Below are 26,015 nucleotides of genomic sequence, written 5' to 3'. Positions count from 1 at the left end.
GCTATAGTGAGTACACTAGTTTGGTCAGCTACTCCAAAGAGGCACTTGGAGGTCTGTCGATTAACTAACTCCCTGTGACAGACCATAGCTCACAGAACTTCTAAGCAACCAGTATCATTGTGAGTATATACTATTGCTTCCTAAATAAAGGTGCATCACATTTAGTGGCACAGAATCCAAGTTGTTGTGTGACATTGTTTCCTAGCCCAAACACTTAGACCAGGATGGGAGGTTCTTACCTATCCTTAGACAGGAGAAAGTAAAGTACAAGAAATGTTGAAGTAGGGCATCGATTTACTAAGTTGGTGGATCTGGAAAGATTAAACACAATTATTTAAATCTAAGTTAGTAGCAAGTCAATCCAGAGCATGCAGGAACTTCAGAGAAAAATTGTAGCACATCTGTTGACTGTGACTTTATCCTAGCCACTGGATTAACATGATTTCCAGGTTTCAAAGCCAATTGGTATCAAAGGGTGTGCTGATGACCTGCTTTCAACATAATTTCAACTTCATAATTCTAAGTGACATTCCAACATTTGAGTTGAAAAGTTAAAAATAGGAACAAAACATGGCAAGTGATGCCAGGAAATGTAACCTATCAAAGAATCTGCTCTGCTGAAGTGATACCTTTTTGAATGCAATACTGTGGGCTGGGAGAACCAGAGGGATCTAATGCACTGAAGTGACAGGTGTTAAAAATCAGCTAGAAACATCAAGAAGAAATGGCTGAAGATGGGCACAGGTGTTCAATGGCAAGAGTATAGATTAGATTAGATTAGATTAGATTCTCCACAGTATGGAAACAGGCCTTTCAGCCCAACAAGTCCACACTGACCCTTCCAAGAGTTATCCAACCCCCTCTGACTAATGCACCTAACGACTATGGACAATTTAGCATGGCCAATTCGCCTGACCTGCACATCTTTGGAATGTGGGAGGAAACTGGAGTACCCTGAGGAAACCCATGCAGGCATGGGATACAATGCTGAAAATGGTTAAGTTACATAATCAGGGTAGAAAGGCCAGAGCAATGACACGTCACCAACATCCTAGACTTTATGCTAGCATTGACTGAAATGTAATCATCTGCATAATAGTAACTTCAGGCATCTTAGCTTGATACTACTCACTTATTTTCTGTCTCCCATAGAATTTTCAAGCATCCCACAACCAGGAGTTCTATCATTGCTGTCAATGCCGCAGAGGAGGGGCTTACTCCCTTTGGGAGTATTCCATCACAGGAGTAATGCAAACAATGCATTACCTCAGACACTTATAGTAATATGTATGTTTCATACTAATATGTCACAGGTGAGGAGGACAAGAGGGAATATTGGAGGCAGGAACAGTGAAGGATCTCTGTTCAAAGGCACAGAACATTCCAGACTCTGCTCAGCTGGAAGCAACTGCCATTTATTGAGGGTCATTGATGGTCAGAAAACTTCTGAAATCAAAGCACTAAATCTAACACATTCTGGTAGATGTTCTAATGACACCACGCGTAATTGGAGACATGTGTCTCAAGAATGACTGGCATGATGTCACAGCCCTTGATGACAATGTCTTCACCAATGAAAAGAGTATCCCTTTGCTCAGACCAGCAAATGCAGTGATCATGACAGATGTTCACCAATGGCTATGAATGCCATGCTTTAATAGCCTGCTAACCTTGCCCTGCAGAGCTCCACAATTGTTTGTCATTGAACTCACGATGATTTTATTGCTTCATTTCTTCACTTCTTTGCTGGCAGGAAAGTATGGTTGGACAATGAGAAAGGTGGTAGTGAAAAGAGCCATGGAAATTGCAATTCAGTTCAAAGCATTTTCAGTTGCCATTGATTGATATCTCTGTGACCTTTTCTGGTGAGGAAAATGCTAATATCAATCCTCTTTCCTTTGATTGGGCCCAGGGCCTACTTGGATTGCTGTAGTAGAGGAATAACTATTACAAATGACAGCACTTTCGGTCATGTACGCACAAATGCATCGGGATAGTGATCAGTGCCACTTACACAAGATCACATGGGTTCATTTTGCTTGTTGTTCATGAGGTCTGCGCCGTAGTCCAGGCTGTAGGATTTAGGAGCTACTGGCTTGCATCCCCCAGGTACTGAGCACCATTGACTGCACACATGTGGCATGAGAGGGGCATTTTACAATGCTGCAGGATTCACCAATAAGCAGAAGTTCCATTCCATATTAATGGTCAGATGATCTTTGATCACTATAAACCCCTTCATGGAGATGTGTGCCCACTACCCCGGGAAGCTGCCACCACCCCTATGCTCTGAAGCGTTCTCATGTTTCTGATGTATTTGAGGGTCCAGGAACTTTGCGAGATTTGGTACTAGGTGAACAAGGGCTGAGACTATAGTTGATGACAGCATTTCAGAACTCCGTGACAGGTGTACGGCATAGATTTTACATTGACCATGTTTCGACCAGAACCATGGTGGAGCAGAGCATAAGGCTGCTGAAGATGCAGTTTTGCTGCTAGGACTGGTCTGGGAGTTCCTTCTAGTGTAGTCCATACAGAGTCAGGAGTTTGCATCATTCTAGCATTCTGTACTCGGAGTAAGCAATGTGGCAATGTACCAGATGGTGAGGCATGGTGGAACAGAGGCCACCTTTCAAGAAGGGGGTCAAGGATATTGCGGAGGAGGAAGCGGTCGTGTGCATGACAGAGAGCAGCTACATCGGGTGCTACAAGCCAGACTGGACCTCATTGACACCCAGTTTCTGTAGATAAGATCTGGGTTCAACGAACCATCATGGAATGTAAAATAGTCACTGGTCACCATGGAAGAACTTGGCTTGCATTATGAAGGCAAACTGCAAGTTGTACTTATTTTTGCTGGCTGTAAATAAAAGCTAATGTTTGGATTTGTCTGATTGCTTGCCTGTATGGATGTTCCCTTAAGGGACAATGACAAGTTGTGGGTCTATAGTGGCCACTGAGGGCAGAGTAGCAGTGAATTATAGAGGGTGTTTAGACAGGATGCAGTTACCAAAAAGTACCACTGTGTAGCCCGGTGGGCAAAAAGTGACTAGTATGAGAGAATGGGGTACGATGTACAGAGGAGTGTCAGTCAAGCCCGGTATGTGTTGTGAGCAGCATTGCTTTGAGTTGCTGTGCTATTATCTTGCCAGTGAGGGGCAATGCCATACTGTCAACATTTGTTCAGATGTACAATGGCCTTTAAAAGATGGTATTGGTGTCTGGGTTGCTGGTCTTTTGGCAAATCATTGAACATATTTAAGACAAAGATGGATAGTTAAGGAGGTCAAAGATTACAGAAAGAAGGCAGGAGAATGGGGTTGAGAAACTTATCAGTCATGATTGAGTGGTGGAGCAGACTGAGTGGCCTAATTTCTGCTCCAATATCTTGTGGTCTTCTGATCAAATAGCCAGTGAGTGCTGGGTTGTTCTATAAACAGCACTTTTTGTACTGTTCTCGAATTGGGCAAGATGAATACCATATGATGGGATAGGTAGTTAACTAATTTTAGTGAGATATGGTGAGAGATCACATGGGGCCCCATGGTGACAACATCACCATGAAACTCAACAAAACTGATACTAAAATGAAAAAAAAACACAAAAGATTCAGCTCAAAATGTAAGCTGTATACCCAGACATTGCAGGAGGGAAAAAAAGAAAGACCGGAATGCAGTTTGCAGCTGTGTTGCATAGAGACTGAAGGGAAATTTGACTGTTGGATCTGTGTGATGTGTTTTTTTTGAGGAGGCCTAAAATTATCCATTCTATTTTGTGCTCTGACTGACGTACCTGTAGTAATTCTCCCTTTCAAACAAAAAATAGTTTTCTGTATAATAATTATTTCTGGCTTTCTCGCCTCCCACATCAGATGTTAGAGTGTGATTTTTGGACTAAATCCATCCCAATAGAACACACTGGCCTGAACATTATCAGTCCCAGTGAGTGAGGGTTAGGAATGTAGGTAGGGAATAGAAACAGGTGGCTACGGTCCCTCTACTGTGGAGGTTTCCCATCTACAGGCAGGAGTTGGTGGATCAGAATCGGTACTCCACAGAGATGGATAGTCAATTTGCAACATTAAGGGATAATTTTACAGACTTGTCAATAATAGCCATTGGTTGATTATGGTCCCCTATTCCCACCCCCTTCAATACATCCGCATCACCACACATAGGAGACATCACATTCATGGAAACAACCTTTGTGTGGCAGTCCAGGAGACCATCAGCTTTTGGGAGGCTTCATAACTGAAAGGTGGAGTTCCAGAAAGAATGGCAGGTTCTGTAGCCAACTATAATCTTGCTTGAAGATGTTTTCCCCTCTTTCTTTCTGGTTTAATTGGCTCTTGTGCATTCTAAATTATACTTTTCAAGTGGCACCTCCAATTTGAAGCACCCAAAGGTTACCTGTCTGCTACAGTGGCACCCACTTCTGGTTGGATTATTTAATTTGGATTCAAAGTTGACCATCCTCTGATAACAGCCAGCAGAGAGGCTTCCTGTAACCCCCCTTACTGACCACGCAGGCATGTTAGGCAAGCAATTGCCAAATCAGTCCCAAATCAGTGCCTGGTGGCTCAGAACTGTCACATAGTGGAGGTTTGGAATCCCCATTTTTGTCCCACCATCAGGATCTCAAACCATGGTAAACCACACATCTATTTCTTTCAGTGACTTTAAATAAATCCTGAAGTCCTCAATGGTGGACAAAGTAGCAATCGCCAGAAATCTGTTGAATCTTTCATCATCATCTTTCCAGTAAACTAGGATATATTTGTTTTAACCGACTGCAGTAAAGCTACTTCGTACATGTGTGTTCTTAGATTCTTTATGCTCACGTGGATTTATGATTTTCAAGTACATGTCCCTCTATTTGTTGTTTATGGTTGGTTCAAGGTTTAGTGAAGTTACCTCATTAATGCAATGCCCTTGTTGAAACTAAAGAGAGTACCAGCCAGTTGTGCTGATGCTATGGCAACCCAAGGTTTCCTTAGTTACGAGCGTTGTGTGTATGAGCAGCTCACTACACTGGATGCACAATTGCTCATGAGGGAGGTTGCTGTCACCATCCTCTTTAAATATAGCAAACCACAGGACCTGCTTGGTCTAGTGCAGCAAGGGAAAACTCTTACTTCCTCTAATTAGAAGAGTTTCTTATAAATTACTGCACTTTATCAATGCAACCTGCAACTAGTTGCTACCATTGATGTTGTTATAGTGAATTTGAGGAAGAGCAGGTGCTCGGTCTCATTTCTTTGAGACCTGAGGCCTGTTCAGCCCACAAGCCCATGTGACATCAGCACAAAGGGTGATGCTCATGGCACTCCTCAGTATCAACCCTTTCATATGAATGTACGACATTTGTTTGTCAAATAAATGTCTGTTAAATGTTACTCTGTATTCCTCTTTCACAGTTTACAGTTTAATGTGATTTAGCCATCTTTAAGATTACTTGAATGACTCTCATTCTTCTTCTTGTCATGGATATTTAAAACCATTTCTTTCCTCAAAGGACAAAGATAATTTAAATATCAAATAAAGATAGTTTATGCAAATTCAATACAGCTTCACTCGGCCCAGTGGGAGTCATGTCAGTTTTGTGGACTTTCGTCTTTAACAATACAAAATATTAAGTGCTGGATTTTCCTGCAGGAGACAGGGATCTGGATCAATCTCATGAAGTGGCCGTGTCAGGTTACAGGTTACCAGAAAGGTACCCACAGCCTTAATTATCTAGAAAGCTGGTCTGCTCTCCTGGTCATTTCACCATAACCGAACCTGACATGGAGGTGGTTCAGCTCTGGACCAGGCCTGACCCACCCCACTATCCCGTTTATTTTTGGAAAATTATGAATTTGTTTGTAATTGTTGATCAAAAACATTGAATTTGTTGAGAAGGACCAGCTGTAATTTGGGCGCACCTCAGCATCTGACTCCCTCATGCCAATGGGAAAGTTTATTTGGGGTTGAGGATGTGCCAGAGGAGAATGAGAGACCCACTCCATTTGCAGAACTCTTTTCATCCTTAGTTTTGTCACCACCTAATGACCAGCTTTGTTCCAGCTCCCAGTGACAACGGCTGCAGAGGTACAGATAGACCTGGCCCAGAGGAGGTGCCAATCCATAAGTTCCTCCAAGGTGAAGGTGGCTGCCATGGTCTTCACAGTGGCACAGCCAGAGATGTGAACAGGGTACATCCATCACCTCCAGAGCAAACAGGGAGCACAATGTAGAAAAGTTTGAACAAAGGCACAATATCAGTAGATCATTTACTGAATCACTGCGGTGTATTGTAAATATTGCCTACTAGTATTACGTTTTACTCACTATGTAAATAAATTTTATCTCTAATAGGATGCAATGCATTGTGCAAAATGGTCATAACTGCTTGGAAACAAAAAGAAACTCTCACTGGTGACTTGTCACAGTATTGCATCTCTCAGTGGTGAGGAGATTACATACACTGATTACATATGATTGTCTTTCCTGTAGCAGTGCATGCTCACTCCCTGGTCCATTATGTGGTTGCTCCTGCAGGCCTCGGAGTTCAGTAGCTGAAACTTTGTAGGATCTGATTGCCTCTGGAAGTGATCATTTCATGGACAGACCTTGTTGTGATACCTTGGACCCACACTGAAGGGTCTCCCTATAAGACCACTGCCCATCCTTTGCCTTGACCTGCTTATTATCTTGTTCCTCTAAAGTCGTTGCACATTCCTCCGCCTCCATTTCTTCAAAGCTTTTACTTCCCTTTGCTGACCAATGTTGTAAAACGATTATGGAGTAATCCTGGCCAGTAAGTATTGCAAGGCACTATCTGGGGAGTCTAGGCAATGAAAGTTCATCTTGTAGAATGCTGATGAAATGCTTGATGAGAGGTTCTTGTCAGCAGGTGGATGTCAATGGACTGTTTTTGGTGCTCAGTTCATTGCACATGTGCATGGATGAAGAGTCATCACCTCAGAAGATAGCCCTTGACTCCTGGGGGATGGATGGCAGAGAACGCACATTCATACATTCAAAGAGTTATAGAGGCATACAGTATGGTCCAACTAGTCCATGCCAATCATGTTCCTCAACTAAATTAATCCCACCTGCCTGATCTTGCCCATATCCCTCCAAATCTTTCCTATTTATGCACTTATCCAAATGTCTTTTAAACATTGTATCTGTACCTCCATCTATAACTTCCTCTGATGGTTCATCCCACATATGAGCTGCTTACTGTTTAAAAAGTATTTCCACTCATGTCCTTTATAAAGCTTTCTCCTCACCTTAAAAATATGCCCCCAAAAATAAATCTCAGTAAGATCACCTCTCAGTTGTTTCTGAGTTCAGGAGGCTCGATCAGCAGGGAATTGATGTAGTTTCCAGTTTGAAAATGAGAACACATACGACAATCAGCTTTGTGCAATTGACTCTGAAATGCTGTAGACATTCACAAGTGGGTCCTGAAATGATCCAAAGACAAAGAAACCAAAGGCCGCAGTTACCTTGACTGGAGGAATGGTATGAAGATCTCATTGACAAGTTCTGATATCTGCAATCATCTTCCTGGAGCAACACAGACTTCCTCATTGCTAACTTTCTGATGTGATCAGGTAGCTTCAATTGTTCCAGTAGATACCAGTTGTTGAGTGCTCCCTCCTTCTCTGTGTAGATATGTACCTCTGATGCTCAAAGACCCTTATGCGTGCAATCATTGCAATGTCCATGGTCTCTAAGTACGTTGGTGCATTTTCAAGTGCACCCTTCTTTTGTTCAAGTAATTTCTGGCAGACACATTCAACATCCTGGCATCCAAATGCTTGTAGTTATGTTCCAAGCACCTGTGGTGACAGCACCTCACCCTTGCCTCTCTCACATCCTTTGGTGAGGTTCCTTAACTTTTCAGTCCATACAGTCTGATTTTCAGATTCCCAAAAAAATCCAAAGCTAAAAAGCTTTCCCTGCCTTTTGATACCATCATGCTACTGTACATACCTCCATTCATTGAACACAACTGCCAAGGGTTCCTAATTTCTGGGAATATTAGAAAAAACTTCATCGGTGTCTAACTTGAGCCTTTTTTATGAGCCACAGTGTATATAACGGAAATCTTACAGATATGGGTCTCGTACACCATCTACATTCTTTCTCTCACTTAGCCATGTGACTTGTGCTGAAAATAGAGGGAAGACTTCCAGCTGTTCTGCTTGGCCACCATTTTATTTCATACCTGCCCACCCCTTCCAAATGAATTCAGGACAGGAAAATCTGGTCCTTATAATCCAAAGTAACAATGGACAGAACAGAACTGCCTCATCACAAGCCAAAGTAGACAAGCAGGGGGCTGGAACAGCACAGCAAGTTAGGCAGCATCAGGAGGCGGAGAGGTCTGATGTTTCAGGTGTAATCCTTCTTCAGGACTTGGGGTGGGGGTAGGCGGAGCTGTGGATAGTGGTCTAGTTGGTGGGGGGAGAAGGATTATGTATGGGGAGAGAAGTGGAGTGGTGAGGTAGTGACAGGTGAATACAGGTGGTGGGTGCAACTTGGTTGGTTGATGGGAGGAATGAATCTGATTGGTTGCTGGAAAGGAGGGGTCGGTCAGAGGGATGGAAGGGAGGAGGCGGGGCTGGAAAGAGAGTCAGGGAATGAGTGTGAAGGTTATTTGAAATGGAAAAGACCAAGGATGGACATGTCGAAGAGGGAATGGGAAGGGAAATTGAAATGGGCGGTGACCGGGAGGTCAAGCTGGTCCTTACGGGCCTGGCTGAGATGCTCGGTGAAAAGTGCCCTTAGTTTACGTTTGGTCTCACCAATGTAGAGAAGACCACATCAGGAGCAATGGATATGATAAACTAGGTTGGAGGAGAGACAGGTGAGCCTCTGTTTCACCTGGAAGAACTGTTTGGAGCCCTGGATGAAGGTGAGGGAGGTGGTCTGCCAGCAGGATTTGCATCTTTTATAGTTCAGGAGAAGGTACCTGGGATTTTAAGGTGGGGAGCACAGAGTTAGTGGGGAGGGTGGTGCAAACCAAGGAGTGGTGATGGCAAAGGTCCTTGCAGAAGGCAGAGAGGAGTGGGATATGCAAGATATTCTTGGTGATGGGGTCTAATTGGAGTTGGTGGAATGCAGAGACTGGTGGGGTGGAATATAAGGACATGGGAGACCCTGTCTTTATTATGTTTGGAAGGGCGGGATTTAGAACAGTAGAGTGGAGGATGGAGGAGGTGTGGTGGACAGCTGTATGGATGACAGAGGAGGGAAAAGCACATTGTTTAAAATAGGTGGACATCTGGGATGTTTGGAAGCAGATGAAATGAGTATGGAGACATTGGGAAAATGGAATGCAGGGTGGGAGGAGGTGTAATCCAGGTAGCTATGGGAGTCTGTGGGTTTGTAGTAAATATCAGTTTGTGAAATGTCACTGGAGATGGAAACTGAGAGGTCGAGGAAGAGGAAAGAGGTGTCCAAGATGGCTCAAGTGTCCCTAACACAATCCATGCAAGGTCACCAATTTAATTACTTTAAATTGATTACATTTCCTTGATCTAAATACTTAAAGTTTTGCATTAACTTCAGACGCATGTATATGACCCAAAAGCATTTCTACTTCACATTCTTTTAAATGAACGAAATGAAAAAGTTATTGGTCATCTGGTCATTTCTAACAGTCTTTAGTTTTATCATTCAACCAATACGACAGGTTGATATTAACTACCTCCAATTTCTATACAAAATTAATTTATTTGGAAATTGTAGACAATCTGATAAATGAGCTAAGATCATGTCAGCTTCGAAATCTGTTTGCTGCAGATGAATAGGGTCTGATCATGGTTTGGACCCCTGACTGTGAGGCTGTAAAGCCAACACAAGTTCAAGGCAATATACTTGGGCATTGAAGGAATTTGGTCATGCGCCTCATTTGCAAGATTGGTTTGATAGGATTGTGTCATTCCTCCAAAGACAGCGTGGCATTACTTTCATCTCTGCTGTCTCCCTGATATCTTCAGTACATGGGATTGAAGCAAGCTACTGGCAGGGGGAGTGCAAGTGCAAGCTTCCTACGAAAATGGGTAATTACTGTTGCTCTTCTTTGCCCCACAAGAAGATGTTACAGATCATGTAATCATAGCATGATTGCATGATCTATAACATCATATAGGACACAGTGAATGTAGTCGATGGTATCTTTTGATCCATCCAATTATTCCCGTTCCTCTGTTTTTTTTCCATAAAGTCCAATAAATACTTACTTTCAAGTATTTATCCCAATCTCTTTTATAAGTTGTGATTGATTATACCGCTACCATTGTTTCAGGCACTGCATTCCAGGTCATTAATAATATGTTATATAAAGGAAAAGGATTGAGGATATAAAAAATGATTTCAGGGAGTTAGGGTGGAAGCTGCAGAGCAGGACAAACAGAGTAGTGTTCTCAGGTTTACTACCAGTGCCACGAGATAGCGAGGCGAGGAACAGGGAGCGGCGCAGCTTAACACATGGCTGCACAGCTGGTGTAGGAGAGAGGGATCCAGATATGTAGATAATTGGGATGCCTTCTGGGGAAGGTGGGACCTGTACATGAAGGACGGGTTGCACCTGAATTTAAAGGGGAACAATGTCCTGGGTGGAAGGTTTGCTCGAGTGGTTCAGCAGGGTTTAAACTAGTATGGCAGGGGGGTGGGAACCTGAGCTATAAAACGGTGGTGAGAGTTGATGGAGATGAGGCAATAGCAAGAGGTAGCACAGCCAGTGGGAAGGAATTTCCTGGGAAAGAACAAGGGGATCGGTTAAAGTGTGTTTGCTTTAATGCAAGGAGTAACAGGAATAAAAGTGATGAGCTTAGAGCATGGATCAGTACCTGGTGCTATGATGTTGTGGCCATAACAGAGACGTGGGTTTCTCAGGGGCAGGAATGGTTGCTTGATGCTCCAGGGTTTAGAACATTTAAAAAGAATAGCAAGGGGGGAAAGGAGGAGGGGGTATAGCATTGCTAATCAGAGAGGGTATCACAGCTACAGAAGTTACCATTGTCAAGGAGGGCCTGCCTACTGAGTCAGTATGGGTGGAAATTAGGAACAGTAAGGGAGCAGTCACCTCATTAGGAGTTTACTACAGGCCCCCCAATAGCAACAGGGAAATTGAAGAAAGCATAGGTCAGCAGATTTTGGAAAAGTGTGAATGTAGTAGGGTTGTTATAATGGGCGACTTTAACTTTCCCAATATTGATTGGAACCAGTTTCCAGCAGATGGTTTGGAAGCAGCTGTTTTTGTAAGGTGTGTTCAGGAGGGTTGCCTAATTCAGTACGTTGACAGGCCGATGAGGGGAGAGGCCATTTTGGATTTGATGTTCGGCAATGAGGCGGGCAGGTGTCAGATCTTGCGGTGGGAGAGTATTTTAGTGATAGTGACCACAATTGCCTCATATTCTACATGGCTATGGAGAAGGAGAGAAGCAGGCACAATGGGAGGATATTTAATTGGGGAAAAGGAAACTATGGTGCTATCAAAAGTGAGTTGGGAAGCATGGACTGGGAGCAATTGCTCCATGGAAAGGGCACGATAGAGATGTGGAGACTGTTTAAGGAACAGTTGTTGCGAGTGATGCATAAATGTGTTCCTCTGAGACAGGCAAGAAGGGATAAGATAAAGGAACATTAGATGACGAGAGTAGAGGAGCTTCTCATCAAAAGAAAGACAGCAGCTTACGTAAGGTGGAGGAAGCAAGGGTCTTGCTCAGCTCTAGAGGATTACAGGCAGGCGAGGAAGGAGCTCAAAAATAGTCTGAGGAGAACCAAGAGGAGGATCAAAAAAGGCTTGGCAGGAAGGATTAGGGAGAATCAAAAGGCATTTTACACATATATGAGGAATAAGAGAATGATCAAAGAAAGAGTAGGGCCGATCAGAGGTAGCATAGGGAACTTGTATATAGAGTCTGAGGAGGTAGGGGAAGCCCTAAATGAGTTTTTTGCTTCTGTCTTTACTAAAGAAAAGGACCTTGTAGTGAATGAAACCATTGAGGAGCAGGTAAGCATGCTGGAACGGATAGTGATTGAGGAAGCTGATGAGCTAAAAATTTTGACAATCATTAAGATTGACAAGTTGCCATGCCCAGACCAGATTTGTCCACAGCTGCTTTGGGAAGTGAGAAATATGATTGCTTCACCACTTGTGAAAATCTTTGCATCCTCACTCTCCACCGGAGTCGTACCTGAGAACTGGAGGGAGGCAAATGTAATTCCTCTCTTCAAGAAAGGAAATAGGGAAATCCCCAGCAATTACAGACCAATCAGTCTCATGTCTGTGGTCTGCAAGGTGTTAGAAAGGATTCTGAGGGATAGGATTTATGACCATCTGGAAGAGCATGGCTTGATTAAATGCAGTTAGCACGGCTTTGTGAGGAGCAGGTCATGCCTCACAAATCTTATTGAGTTCTTTGAGGATGTTACTAGACAAGTTGATGATAGTCAAGCGGTAGATGTGGTGTATATGGACTTCAGCAAGGCATTTGATAAGGTTCCCCATGGTAGGCTCATTCAGAAGGTCAGGAAGAATAGGATACAGGGAAATTTAGCTGTCTGGATACAGAATTGGCTGGTCGACAGAAGACAGCGAGTGGTAATGGAAGGAAAGTATTCTGCCTGCAAGTCAGTGGTGAGTGGTGTTCCACAGGGCTCTGTTCTTGGGCCTCTACTCTTTGTAATTTTTATTAATGACTTGGATGAGGAGATTGAAGGATGGGTTAGCAAGTTTGCAGACGACACAATGGTTGGAGGTGTTGTTGACAGTATAGAGGACTGTTGTAGGCTGCAGCGTGACATTGACAGGATGCAGAGATGGGCTGAGAGGTGGCAGATGGAGTTCAACCTGGATAAATGCGAGGTGATGCATTTTGGGAGGTCAAACTTAAAAGTTGAGTACAGGATTAAAGACAGGATTCTTGGCAGTGTGGAGGAACAGCAGGATCTTGGTGTGCAGGTACATAGATCCCTTAAAATTGCCACCCAAGTGGACAGGCTTGTTAAGAAAGCATATGGTGTTTTGGCTTTCATTAACAGGGTGATTGAGTTTAAGAGCCGTGAGATCTTGTTGCAGCTCTATAAAACTTTGGTTAGACCGCACTTGGAATACTGTGTCCAGTTCTGGTCGTCCTATTATAGGAAAGATGTGGATGCTTTGGAGAGGGTTCAGAGGAGGTTTACCAGGATGCTGCCTGGAATGGAGGGCTTATCTTATGAAGAGAAGATGACTGAGCTTGGACTTTTTTCATTGGAAAAAAGAAGGAAGACAGGGGACCTAATTGAGGTGTACAAGATAATGAGAGGCATAGATAGAGTTGATAGCCAGAGACTTTTTCCCAGGACAGAAATTGTTAACACGAGGGGTCATAGTTTTAAGCTGTTTGGCGAAAGGTATAGAGGGAATGTCAGAGGCGGGTTCTTTAAGCAGAGAGTTGTGAGAGGATGGAATGCGTTGCCAGCAGCAGTTGTAGAAGCGAGGTCATTGGGGATATTTAAGAGACTGCTGGACATGCATATGGTCACAGAAATTTGAGGGTTCGTACATTAGGTTCACCTTACATGAGGATCAATGGTCAGCACAACATCATGGGCTGAAGGGACTGTTCTATGCTGTACTGTTTTATGGATTAGTGGTGCTGGAAGAGCACAGCAGTTCAGGCAGTATCCAAGGATGCTGCCTGAACTGCTGTGCTCTTCCAGCACCACTAATCCAGAATCTGGTTTCCAGCATCTGCAGTCATTGTTTTTACCTGTACTGTTTTATGTTCTATAAAATAAATTCTTATTTTTCCACAGTTACTGTTGAAAATTATTATTGCTTGAATAAATAATTAAAACCTAAGAGTTGACAACTTTGAGCACACTGTAGGAATCTGAATGTGGCAATATTTAAGCTTCATTAGTGATAGATTTTCTGAAAGGATCTTTAGTAGAGGCCAGAACAGGTTAAAGATATTAAAGCCATCATGCTTACTTTAGCTATCAACTGAGAATTCCTAGAAGAGGCCCCAAGGATTTGGATGCAGAGCCAACACCTGCACAGATTGTCCTAATGCTACATCAATATAAATTGTACCTGCTTCTCACACATTCATACTAACTTCAACCTTTGAAATATATACATAAAATCAAAGTTGAATATGCACAGACAAAGCAATGAAGCTTTTTTATTAGTCTTGTTTCTTTAGCCCTTTTAAATAGTTTATTTCTATTTTTAATTTTAAATTTAAATTTTAATTATTTCATTTTAAAAATTGATGCCTGCTTTTGTTTTTGAGTGCAGTAAATTAAGAAACAATCTGATTAGCATAAATTTCTGATTCATACAACACCATTTGAAACAAGATAAAATCTTAGTGCTTGTCTGACTATTGAGTCTTAGTTTGGATAAAATTTTAAAACAAATCAAAATAATATGAGAGGCTATTATTCTTTACACACTGGAGTACTGGGGAAAAAAACCTGCTAAAATGTTTTCCTTCCCACAATTATTGACATATCAGCATTCACTTACATTTAATTGAAATAAAGCCCTTCTAATTTTCTGAATTGCTGAGTCTTTCTCGACAAATTTGATATTGGTAAAAATCCAATATTGCTATTTCAACTTGCGAAACAGAAAAGACAATCAAATACTGGTTTCTACTAAAATATGATGTGAATACTAATTCAGAAATTTGAATTTTAATGAGGGAATAACAGGTTCTACATAAATTTTGTTTTCAAAGTAACACATAAACATTATAACAAAGTCAAAACCAAGTTGTGGAGGTAAAATTAGTCTTGTACTTAAAATATTCAATAACAGATTGCCAAGTTGTTTTACATCCCAGCTGATTTTCATTTTAGTTGAATTTGATAAAAAATAAAAATATGTGAGGTATGAAAGGGCTTGCAGATTTACTATTGCCTGTTTTGCATTATTCTAGATGACTGATTTCACCTCCACATGTCTATTTGTTCAACACTGTCACGCTTTCTGTATTCAAATTAATTGACGGGAACATGAGTGCTTTTCAGACTGAATCGTCTGCTAACAATAATGAATGTTAACTTCCCTATTAACATGAAACCCTTTTTCTTTGGTTTTCAAAGCAGCCTCTAGGTTAGTTACTATGCACGAGTTATAGGCACCCTGTGGCTCTTTCCTGACAAAAAAATCTAAATTTTGTGCCAAAAGTAGAATCATTTGACTTTCTAAAATACTTTATAAAAATGAGAAACAAAGCAAAATCCAGATTCAGAATCTCAAAGTTATATTGTTGTACCAGTTACAAGCTTCTTTTTATCTTTTATCTTTTTATCATGATGTTCAGGAGGGTTTCCTTGCTCAGTATGTCGACAGACCGACGAGGGGAGAGGCTATTTTGGATTTGGTGCTCGGCAACGAGCCATGACAGGTGTCAGATCTAGTGGTGGGAGAGCACTTTGGTGACAGTGATCACAACTGCCTCACATTTAGCATGGCCTTGGAAAGTGAAAGGAGCAATTACCGAGGGAAGAAATTCAATTGGAGAAAAGGAAATTATGACACTATCAGACAGGAGTTGGGAAATATAGAGTAGGAGCAATTGTTCCACAGAAAGGGCACAGTAGACATGTGGAGACTATTTAAGGAGCAGTTGTTGCGAGTGATGCACAAATTTGTTCCTCTGAGACAGGTAAGAAGGGGTAAGATTAAGGAACCTTGGATAACGAGAGCAGAGGAACTTCTCGTCAAAAAAAAAATTGAAGGCAGCTTACGTAAGGCGGAGGAAGCAAGGATCTAGCACAGCTCTAGAGGATAACAGGCTTGCTAGAAAGGAGCTCAGAAATGGACTGAGGAGAGCCAGGAGAGGGCATGAAAAAGGCTTGGCAAGACAGATTAGGGAGAACCCAAAGGCATTTTACTCATACTTGAGGAATAAGAGAATGATCAGCGAGAAGGTAGGGCCGATCAGGGATAGCGGAGGGAACTTGTGCGTGGAGTCTGAGCAGATAGGGGAAGCCCTAAATGAGTTTTTTACTTCGGTTTTCACCAAGGAAAAGGAACTTATGTAAATGAAAACTTAGAGAAGCTGGGATACAGTCTTGACCAGATCAAGATTGATGAAGTTGATGTGCTAGAAATTTTGGAAAACATTCAGATTGATAAATCCCCAAGGCCAGACCAGATTTATCCTAGGCTGCACCAGGATGCGAGAAAGGAGGTTGCTAAGCTGCTGGAGAGAACATTTGCCTCCTCACTCTCCGCGGGAGTCGTACTGGAGGATTGGAAGGAGGCAAATGTTTTTCCTCTTTTCAAGAAGGGTAATAGTGAAATCACTGGCAAGTACAGACCAGTCAGTCTTATTTCTGTGGTCAGCAAAGTTTTGGAAAGAATTCTGAGGGATAGGATTTATGACTATTTGGCAAAGCATAGCGTGAATAAAGGTAGTCAGCATGGCTTTGTGAGGGGCAGGTCATGCCTCACAAATCTTATTGAGTTGTTTGAGGAGGTGTCAAGACAGGTCAATGACAGTCGGGCAGTGGATGGATTTCAGCAAGGCATTTGATAGGGTTCCCCACAGTAGGCTCATTCATAAAGTCAGGAAGTATGGGATGCAGGGAGATTTGGCTATCTGGATTCAGAATTGGCTGGCTGACAAAAGGCAGAGAGTGGTTATAGATGGTAAGTATTCTGCCTGGAGGACAGTATAGAGTAGGGTCCTGTAGGGCTCTGTACTTGGGCCTCTGCTCTTTGTAGTTTGAGGGATGGGTTAGTAAATTTACAGATGACACAAAGGTTGGAGGTGTTGTCGATAGTATAGAGGGCTACTGCAGGCTGCAGCGCGACATAGACAGAATGCAGAGCTGGGCTGAGAAATGGCAGATGGAGTTCAACCTGGATAAATGCAAAGTGATGCATTTTGGAAGGTCGATCTCGAATGCTGAATGTAGGATTAAAGACAGAATTCTTGGCAGTGTGGCAGAACAGAGGGATCTGTGTGTGCAAGTACATAGATCCCTCAAAGTTTGCCACCCAAGTGGATAGGGTTGTTAAGAAAGCATATGGTGTGTTGGCTTTCATCAACAGAGGGATAGAGTTTAAGAGCCGTGAGGTTTTGCTGCAGCTCTACAAATCCCTGGTGAGACCACACTTGGAATATTGTGTCCAGTTCTGGTCGCCCTACTATAGGAAAGATACAGAGGTTTTGGAGAGGGTGCAAAGAAGGTTTACCAGGATGCTGCCTGGACTGGAGGGCTTGCCTTATGAAGAAAGGTTGAATAGGCTCGGACTTTTCTCTCTGGAGAGAAGGAGAAAGAGAGGAGACCTGATAGAGGTGTACAAAATAATGAGAGGAATAGATAGAGTCAATAGCCAGAGACTTTTCCCCAGGGCAGGACTGACTAGTACGAGAAGTCATAGTTTAAAGATATTAGGGGGAAGGTATAAAGGAGATGTCAGAGGTAGGTTTTTTACACAGAGAGTTGTGAATGCATGGAATGCGTTGCCAGCTGTGGTGGTGGAAGCAGAGTCACTGGGGACATTTAAGCGACTGCTGGACATGCAAATGGATAGCAGTGAGTTGAGGGGTGCGTAGGTTGTTACTATATTTTACATTAGCATTAAATCTTGGCACAACATCGTGGGCCAAAGGGCCTGTTGTGTGCTGTACTTTTCTATGTTCTATGTTTTATGTTCTGAAAGCAGGGTTTTGAGTACCGGGAAGTCAGAGGTTTCTGCTAGAATCTAAAACACTTTCTTCCATTGGTGAAAGTGCAAACATTCATTTAGACAGTGAACTGGAAGTCTGGAGTGCTATAGGCACTCTTTCAATGTAATTTGTTGTACCATTATACACTCTTGCTTTATGAACAATAGCATAAAAAATGTACATGGTTAAAAATGCCACCTCTTGTTTGTTATCAAGTATCTATTATTCACGTCAAAGGTAATCACCACAAATTCCTTGATATCATAAATTGTGGGAAAGCTTGCTTCTCGGGCAACAAATTGTAAAATCCAAATAGTCAATTCATAGTACAGAACTTGAGTACAGAGGAACCTCAATTATCCGAATGACACAGGCATGGATATTTTGTTTGGATAATCGAATGTTCAGATAATCAAATGCCGGATAATGTAGTTTAGACAAGCATCAGGACCTTGCGAGATTTTCCACATCATCCAAAATTTGGATAATCGAATGCCGCATTATTGAGGTTCTTCTGTATTGCTGAAATGTGACTCATTTTGCCTAATCTTTTGTCTTGCATTCATCAGAACAATACACCAGAACACCAATTCAAGGGGAAAACAGTCATTTATACTGCATGAGAGGAGAGTACTAATTGATTAGCAAGTAGATGCTGGTTGGTAGAGGTATTGCCATGGAGAAAGTGAGGACTGCAGATGCTTATGCCCGAAATGTCAATTCTCCTGTTCCTTTGATGCTGCCTGACCTGCTGCGCTTTTCCAGCAACACATTTTTAAGAGATATTGCCATGGAAAGCACACTCATCAATGCTGACTGACAGATTTCAGCCAAGCTTTCTTTAAAGTTTTAAAACAGATAGTTGACCTTGATTGGTCAGTGGTCGCTATGAGAAATGAACCATTGACTGTCAAAAATTGGAGTGCTGAGAAAGCACAGCCAGTCAGGCAGCATCCAAGGAGCAGGAGTGTCAATGTTTCAAGCATAAGCTCTTCATCAGGAACGTGGGGTGGGGGTGCGGGGAGGTGGTCGTGGGGAAAGGCGGCTGAGAGATTGATGGAAGGAGTTGGGGCTGGGGGAGAAGGTAGCTGGGATTTTGATAAGTAGATAAAAGTGAGGGGTTGATGGTGATAAGTCAGAGTGGAGGGTCTATATGACAGGTCTAGTTTCATTTCTGGTCAATGGTAACTTGCAGGATGTTGATAGTGGGTGATTCAGTGATGGTAGCAAATGTCAAGGAGTGATGGTTAGATGTTTTCTTGTTGGAGATGGCTCTTGTGTGGCACAAATGTTACTTGTCACTTGTCACCCCAAATGTGGATATTGTTGTCCAGGGCTTGCTGCATTTTGGCATGCACTGCTCCAGTGCCTGAGGAGTTGTAAATGGTGTTGAACATTGTACAATCATCAGCAAACATCCCCTTATGATGTCAGGAAGTTAGTGATGGAACAACAGAAGATGATTGGGCCTGGGTCACAACCATGAGAAATACCTGCAGAGGAATCCTGGAGCTGAGATGTCTGACTTCGAACAACCACAACCATCTTCCTTTATGCTTTGTATGTCTCCAACTAGCAGTGTGTTTTCCCCTAATTCCCATTGACTCTAGTTTTGCTAGGGCTCCCTGTTGCCCTGGTATCTATAGCATTTCCATCGAGACTGGAAGAAATTGCAATTCTGACCCAAATCGCTTTTCATCTCCACAGAAGCAGAATCCCTGGTAATAGAAAACTCGGTTATACTGATTCACCAAGTAGAACGGATTTGCTGACTGCACTTTTTAAATTATTCTCTGGTGTTTCTTACAGTAGCTGGCTTTCTTAACAGGGCTTAAAATCCATACAACATCAGCTGAACATTTCTGACACCATGTTGTACTTGTTGGCTTTAATGGTGTTCTTGCCTGGATATGGAAAACAACTATGTCAGAGGTCACATGATTGTAGGCTTTTGTTCCGACAGTTCCCGGCAAGTTGGGTTTATTCTGGATATCAATAACCCAAGGGAGTTGTAACAATTATTAAAACAAAGTACACTACAAAAAAATACTGCAATGATAGCAATACATCACAAGCTTAGCCACACGATACCTACAGTCAAATTTACACAGGTTTACATGGACTTTAACCAAGGATCAGACTGAAACAGATATCAGCCTGTTCCATCTCAAGCTCCAGTCACCTACCAGGTGACCCCTCCTGAGCTAGTCAACTATTGCTCTGAGGCAAGCGTTCTTATAATCTTATTCCATACAAGCTAGCTCTGTGTTCAAACCTTGACAATGTCCAATCACCAGCCATTTGATCACTGCAAAATTCCAAATGTGTCACATACCATGGCTGGTTTGATCAATTACTTAATAAGACTAGATTGTTTTTTTTTTCGCAGGAAAGAAGCTTTTCTTCTGGTTTTAATAAACTTTGACCTCACTTTTAGCTTGCTCATGCTGTTGCTACCTTTATGTCATCCAGTCAACCATGTATCATTTTCACAGCACAATTCTGTGTCAAGCACCGACTCTGTTTAAGTGATAAATAGTACACATTCTCACATCTAATGCATTGGTCTACTTTTAACAGGACTTCAACCTTTTAGACCTACTATTTAGTCCATTTCTGTTGCGTATTAAGGTCAAAAAACTTGTAAATTTTCCAGAGTTCTGCTGGACCATCGGGATGCTGTCTGATCAGAGAGAGGTAACTTAAGGGTCCCCACATCTTAGGTAAGGAGAAAGGAGTCAGAACTTTCAGAACCAAAAGCATCTAGACCAACTGCTCAACTGCCGAGGTCAGCACTACAGGATTCATCGAACTTAATGGCCACAAAGTTTCACCGCGTACTCCTCACAGACCAGTGAAATAATTATTTGTAAATCTTTTCCCAGCTGTTATGGTTTCCTCACTTCTCATTTTTAATCTGTGTAGGTGTGTATAACTGATTATAAATCAGTTTATGCATGGTATGGTTTTCTTTAAAGTGCCTGAAGTCCCTTGACATCCTCCGGATTTGACATTTCATGATCTCTGTCAGGAATGAGTATAACCCACATGTGAATTTTTCAAACGTTCATTGAGGTGCAGTCTCAGAATTTACATTTCCAGCTATCACTTAGCTTGTATGACCCTTATTTATTTTTCACACAAAAAAATGTCCTGTCAAGCCTACTTACTAACTGTAAGTAATCTGGGGCTATGGGTTGTCGTCATGCCAGTTGCAGATTACTGCTCCAGGGTTCGCTCCAATCCCAGCAATAGTCAACAATCCTGGTGGTGCTGCTAGGACTAAGGAAGTGCTAGTTTCTACTGGTAGCCAACTCCAGGACAAAAGTAATCCTGTTTTAAGAGGTGGAGGCCAAGATCTCAGGCACTGAACCACATAAAATGTAGCTGTGCCTTATAGGAGCAGCAAAGGCAGGTTTGCTCCCAGATTTGCAGCTGGTGTTTGGGGCAACCACTACCATGTGAATTCCACATCATAACCTGGCTTCTTCCTTGGTGATTTGGGAAAATAAAGTTAATCACTTATTCAACACCATGCTGCACTTGTTGACTTTGCCTTCATGCCTGGATACAGAAAGCAACTACATCAGCGGTCACATGATTGTAAGCTTTTGTTCTGATGGTTCCTGGCTCATTGGGTTTACTCTGGATATCAATAACCCAAGGCAGTTCTAACAACAGGATATACACAGTGCTCTTTATTAAAACAAAGTACACTTTTGGTAATCTTATCAACTGTGAGTAGGTTCAATGAATTCAAATCCAAACTGCTTAGTGTAAGTTGGTTCAGTGAGCCAGGTCAGGTACCTGTCAGACCTATAGTAGAATATAAAGCTTTGTGTTGTTCCTTTGCGAAGAGTTAAATTTGATTATTTAAGCACATGTCTTGTTCCTTGGTCAGGATTCAATGATCCAGCTTTTTTTTAATTCACTCATTGGATATGGGTGTTTCCGGCTGGGAGCATTTATTGTCCATCTCTAGCTACGGTTGACTTGTTGGTGGTAGCTGCCTTCTTGAACCACTGTAGTCCACATGATGTAGGTAGACCCTCAAGAAAGGGAATTCCAGGATTTGATCAAGCAGCACTGAAGAAATGGTAATCTATTTCCAAATCAGGATGGTGAGTGGATTGGTGGGGAACATGCAGGTGATGGTGTTCCCATGTATCTGCTGCCCTTATCCTTCTAGATGGAAATGCTTGTAGGTTTGGACAGTGCTTTCCAAGGATATTTGGTGACTTTCTTTAATATGTTTTGTAGATAGCACATACTGCTGCGACTGAACATTAATAGTGGAGGGAGTGGATGTTTGTAGATGTAGTGCCAATCAAGCAAGCTGCTTTGTCCTGGATGGTGTCAAGTTTCTTGGCTGTTGTTGGAACTGCGCCCAGAAATAACTCCAAAGAGGCCGGTATCCTATCACCAAGTCACCACGTGCATAGTACTTAACACTGGTTTAATTTCCTCAGAACCAGCTTTCAGAGTGAGCAGAACTTCTGACATTCCTGTTTATATCTGTCAACCAGGGTTCCTTGAGTGGACTAGGTTAATAGCCCCAGTCAGGGAAATTATATTCTATAATGCCCATGTAGATGACCACATTACAGTCACTACACACTCATCCAGGCAAGTGGGGAATATTTTATCACAGTCCTGACTTGAGCCTTGTAGATGGTAGACAGGCTTTGGGCAGACAGGAGATGAGTTACTTGCTGCAGTATTTCTGGTCTCTGCCCTGCTCTTGTAGCTACTGTGATACTTTGCACATCCATTTGAGTTTCTGGTCACTGGTAACCCCAAGGATTTTGACAGTGAGGGTGTCAGTAATGGTAACACCATTGAATGTCAAGGAATGATAGACTAACCAACTATTATTGGAGATGGTTATAACCTGGCATTTGTGTGGTACAAATTTTACTTGTCATTTGTCAGCCCAAGCCTGAATATTGTCTGGATCTTGTTGCATTTGAACATGGGTTTTTCAGTATCTGAGGAGTCATGAATGGCACTGAACATTGTGCGACCATCAGAGAACACTCCCACTTTTGGCCTTTATGATGGAGAGGAGGTCATTGATGAAGCAGCTGAAGATGGTTGGACCTTGGAGACTACCCTGAGGAAATCCTGCAGAGATGTCCTGGAGCTGATATAACTGACCTTCAACAACCACAACCATCTTCTCATGTAGCAGGTATGACTCCAACTAATGGAGGATTTGCCACTGATGCCCATTGATTTGTTTTGCTGAAGCTCCTTAATGCCATACTCAATCCATGTTTGAATCAAGGCTGGAATGAGGTCAGGAGCTGAGTGGCCATGGTGGAACCCAAACTTGAGTGTCACTAAACTGGTAATAACACCATTAATGACACCTTCCATCACTTTATGGATGATCAAGAGTAGACTGAAGCGGTAGTAATTGGCCCTTGAACCAGGATTGATCCCTTTGCTTGATGGTAATGGTTGAGTGGGGGATATGGCAGTCCATGAGATTGTAGGTTGAGATGGAGGACAATCCTACTACTGATGATGGTCCACAGCATCTCATGGATGCCCAGTCTTGAATTACTAGATCTGTATGAAGGCTGTTCCATTTAGAATGTCACACAACATGATGTAAGCTATGCTCAACATAATTCAAGACTTTGTCTCCACAAGGACTTGTGTGTGGTGGTCACTCTTACTAATACTGTCATAGATAGATGTATCTGCAGCTGCAGATTGGTAAGGGTGAGGTCAAGTATATTTTTCCCTCTTGTTGATTCCTCACTACCAGCCACAGACCCCAGGCCAGCAGGTTTCCTTTAGGGGTCCTTTAGGGCTTGACCAGCTTGATCAGTAGTGCTGCTTCATATTTCAGGTTTCATATCTTGAAGGATAACAGTGGACCAATGCATTTACACAGCAATTTAGCAGTTTTCATAGACCACAAAATACCAGATTTATTGAAGTTAAACAATTGTGGCTTATTCATGGCTACTAAATTGATTATTCTGGATTTGCAGCATAACAACTCTATATTTCAAATTAAAATCTCAAATGAGTAAAATGCAATAAGATTGTACTGGTTTGAAAAATATTCTGCCAGAGAGGAAAATCTTCCATATTCATACCACCTGTAGTCACAAAAACTGACTGATTTTCATGGACTCAAAATATGGAACAAGATCTTAGAAAACTGATTGTCAAGGATATCTTTGAAAAGGTAGTCTAGAAATGTATCAAAAATATCACACTGAATACTCTCATAGGAGTCAGAAGTTATCTTGACCCAAGTCTTCTGCTTAACTTTGGAACTATTGTGTCTCAGACCTATCCATCAGGAAACTGTGCACTTATCTTGTTACTTTTAAAGGATCTCACATCCAATGCACTATCCTGCTAAACTCCCTCAGTGCAGGAATCCATGCAGAAACGTGCAACGAGGATCAACACCTTTTGCACACCATTTTGTTTTGGTACGAGCTGATATCTGCTAAGTTTACAACTCCAGTGTGAAAGTTGGTGAATGGATGAGAGGATGAGTAAGTGAATAAGTAAGGTGGTAGGGTGAGTAGATGGATACAACAAGTGGTTATCTGGGTAGGGTAGATGAGATAAGTTAAGTGAAGTAGCTATGGTGGCAGACGTGTGAGGTGAGAAAGGGAACATTTATATTTTTGTATTTGATTGTATTGTGAAGTGATCTTCCTTTTACAGACTCCTATATTATTTGGTTCTTTGTTTCATTCAGCATTCTATCTATATCTGTATTTCTTGATTCTCAGACTCCACCACATACAACATTCAGGCTTATTGTGGGCAGCCAGCTAAATCTGATAAATTGCGCTACCTATTTGATATTACCATAGGAACCAATTGCAGGTGGCACTTATAATGCATTAAACACTTTGATTATTTTAGGAACAATTTGGAATGCAATTATTCTTTCAACAGATTTTCTTACTGCAGTAACTGGAGACCTTAGGGGAGGTAGTGGCACAATGGTAATATTACTGGCCTAATAATCCTGAAAGCCAGGCTGATGCTCTGGCGACATGGGTTCAGATGCCACCCTGGTTGTTAGTAAAATCTTAATTCAATTATCGAATCTGCACTATAAGGCCAATCTCAGTAACAATGATCATGACTCTGTGAAAATACAGTCTTTTGAAAAATCTGAGTTAATAAAGTCCTTTAGGGAAGGAAATCTGACATTGTTACTTGATCTGGCCTACATGTGACTTTGGACACACAACAATGTGCTTTGTACATACATAAAAAACTGTTTTGCCTTTTGCACTGGGGACTTTTACCATCCGCTCGACTTTCTTCTCCTCCCTTCTTTACCAAGGTCATAAAAACTGCCACTTTCCAACGTTGCTTCTTTGAAGGAAGAGTCACCTTGTACTTGAGATGTCAACTTTGCTTCTCCCTACTTATATGGTGACAGACCTAATGAGTTTCTGCAGTACTTCCTGTTTTTATTTCATTTTTCCAGCATCCACAAAGGCAGTTAGTTAATTACCCTCCGAAATGGCCTAGTATATCAAAATAGAGTTCAAAAGCAATTAGGCATGGGTAACAAATGCTGGCCTTGCCAGTGATGCCTGCATGAATAAAAGAATAAAGAGAAAAAGAAATCCCTCATATATTTCTTTTCTTTCGGTAAATGCTTGATGTTTTGTGTTTTTACATATTTCTTTCTTGCTGTGCCACTGTGGTACTGTTTCACTCAGTTGTATAAAAAGCCAATGCCATGGTCTCACATATATGTATGTCTATGTCCTTCCATCTTACTACTTGTTTTATTGCCCACCAGCAGAGCAGGCAATACCAACGTACGTACTATGTGTGATGGAGATTGTATATCAAGTTTAGAGATGTATCTTAAAGCATATTTATTTCCTAAATACTTAAGCAAGTAGTATAATTGATGTTTCACACTTTTGTATACATTTATTTTGAGAAGTACCAGGCTGAAATGAACAAATTATCGAGTGACAATCTGGAAAGTTCTCTTGAGTGACAGTGAATGCATTTCAATCGAGCATTTCCCAAAGGACCATTACATGCTTGTCAGTTGAAAGCATACTTGATAGCTTGCTGCTTCAATGGGCAAACTACAAACGGGTAAAATGGTTCCTGTCTTGTTGCAATGTAATGCAAATTGTGACAACAAATCTGATCACTGATATAACAAGGCATCTGAAACAATTCTATGTAATAGACAATGCTCTGAGAAGAGTTCAAAGCAAAAGCAGATCCTACATATTTGCTGCAGTATCTTAAGAGCTGAAGGAGAAATTATTCATAATACAGGTACACAATCCTTTCTCTGAAATCCTTG

This window comes from Chiloscyllium punctatum, chromosome 10, assembly GCF_047496795.1.
Source record: "Chiloscyllium punctatum isolate Juve2018m chromosome 10, sChiPun1.3, whole genome shotgun sequence".
Taxonomy (NCBI): domain Eukaryota; kingdom Metazoa; phylum Chordata; class Chondrichthyes; order Orectolobiformes; family Hemiscylliidae; genus Chiloscyllium; species Chiloscyllium punctatum.
This window is presented reverse-complemented; position numbering follows the sequence as displayed.